Consider the following 2,613-nt stretch of genomic DNA (forward strand, 5'->3'; position numbering starts at 1 on the left):
ATCGATATCAGACCTTCAGGAGAAAATACAGCGAATGAGTCTTGAGGAGAGATCATGAGTTTGTTTGATATTATTCCAAAAGATGAAACTAAATAAAGATTAAAAGTGGAAACACACTGTGAAGATTCACAAGTCAAACAGGACGTGTTTAATCATTAACTAGATTATCAGACAAAAGTAGTGCAGTACAAAAGTACAGTTTTTCCTTCTGAAATGTTGTGGAACATACATTTTAAGTAACGTCTATGTTGTAAGTGATATTTTAAAAGATGTGGCTCCACTTTATCTCCAGCTCAGCAGCCACATTCACAGTGTCAGAAAAAGGCAAATTGTCCTTTCGCAGATCCACTGATGCAAATCACTTACACACACACACACACACACACACAGACACACACACACACACACTGAATGGAAAATTAAATATTGTCCAACAATAACAGTGGGCAGCAGCAGCCCTGTGTGGCAGCAGCTGTGTGAAACAGAACAGACACATTATGCAAACACACAGTCATCCAAGCTTCCATCGAAACGTGTTACACATTTACCGCCACAGCTGTGTTCAAAGATAACATTCAAAATATCAGTGGACGGAAGGCATGAGCATATTTGTACAGGTAAATAATACAGTGTAAATACGGCTAACTGTGTGTGTGTGTGTGTGTGTGTGTGTGTGTGTGTGTGTGTGTGTGTGTGTGTGTGTGTGTGTGTGTGTGTGTGTGTGTGTGTGTGTGTGTGATCATGTAGATTAACGCTGTATTAAATCTTTTTTAAGTGACCAAATCCTGGTATTATCAGTAGTAGTAGTTGTAGTAGTAGTACCATAGTAGCAGTAGTATCATTATTATTATTTTCATTATTGTTATCCTTCTTTATATTAATATAAAATGTATCTACACACTGTAACAGAGCCGAGGCCACTCAGAGACTTCACTTTACAATTTGTGTTTATCAGGACGACATGTGAGTTTATGCACCAACTGTATTGAGGTATTTGTGAATGAGGGTTCATCGTGCTGGTCTGATATCTCCTCAGATGTGCTGCTTTATTTTCTTGCCTTTTTTCTACTCGACAGTGTTTCTACTCGACATCCTTCTTTTGTTCTGTGAGATCCGCACACACAGGATGAGCGGCAGCTGTCTGCAGAGTCAGTCTCACTCAGAATCTTCCCAACTGCCGAGCTTCCTGTTGTTTCAATAGTTTGTATCGGTCACACGCTCAAACCCACAACTGACGGCGTGATGAAACTAACACACGCAGACAAGATCTGTGACTCACAGCCCAAATTACGCTCCAGTCAAAGGCATCACATCAGTCAGCGTGTCCTTCTCATCCCGAGCCTCAGATCCTGTTGTTCCAGTCGTTCCAGTCGTTACTGCATCACGCTCGTGCTCCTTTCAAACACAGCTCATGTGGAATAAAAAAAAAACGAGCCGGCCCCCGAAGAGAATCGATCTGAGATCCTTGAACAATAGTGTTGTTGAAGTGAAAAGATGGTTTTCACAAGTTTCTACCCACTAATTCCACGAGCAGCTTTCTGTCTGTCTGTATATGACTCAGAATTCTCACAAACACTTCATCTCATCAGCTTCACACTTGGCTCGTGTGTTGTTAACGGTCCAGAGAAGTGCAGAGTCAGATTTGGTGCAATTTTGACTTTTGTTTTCCGGCATTCTGGAATTCTGTTGCTGCCATGCTATTTATCGAGCTGAATTGGAGCTTTTTGTTTTGAAAAGTTATGAACGTGGGTCTGAAGATTGTGTCTCCTGTGACATGCAACGTATGAAAAAATAACAGCTATTAAATAAATCATTCAAATGTATATATATAAACCACACATGTGAACAGTAGAAAAGCAAATAAATAATTAATTAATTAAGAAATAGATAGATAAATAAATGCAGTTTGATATTTCTGTACCTTCAAACATATTCATTAAATTATTAATATATAAATACATTTATTTATCTATGCATTTATACGTGTATTTTTTGATACATATTTATTCATATCTAAATTTATGTATTTCTGCATTTACTTAATTATTTAAATATTTATGTAATCCTACACATATTTATTTATATAGTTCTGTATTTCTACATTTCTACATTTATTTCTACGCTTATTTATTTATCCATGTATTCCTACATTTATTTATGTATTTATTAATTATGTGTGCAGTAATGCAATGAATGCACATATACTATTATTCCCCATACTTCTTATCGTAACTATTATTCCTCGTTCTTCTGCCTCAAATGTCGTCGTGCTACTCCTCTCGCAGTTTTTGTCGCACATGCAATACACTACACCTGTAGGTCACTATTTACATATTCCTACATTTATTTATTTCTATATTTCTGTATTTCTACATTTATCTAATACTTTATTGACATTTACACTCATGCCCTACACAGTTTGCACACATTGACCGTGCGTGTTGGAGGAAGTCATGAACAGTGTCTGCAGAGTGTTTCCAGGTGTTGGCTCCAGATGTTTCTCCGTTTCCCTGGAAACTAGAACAGTTTAAACAGCTGATGGGTTTTGATTGACAGCTCGCGTGGAACCGGCTCGTGTCTCTTTAAGACGCTCCTCACGCCGCGTCCCGTGCG

Source organism: Hippoglossus hippoglossus, chromosome 8, assembly GCF_009819705.1.
Source record: "Hippoglossus hippoglossus isolate fHipHip1 chromosome 8, fHipHip1.pri, whole genome shotgun sequence".
NCBI lineage: Eukaryota > Metazoa > Chordata > Actinopteri > Pleuronectiformes > Pleuronectidae > Hippoglossus > Hippoglossus hippoglossus.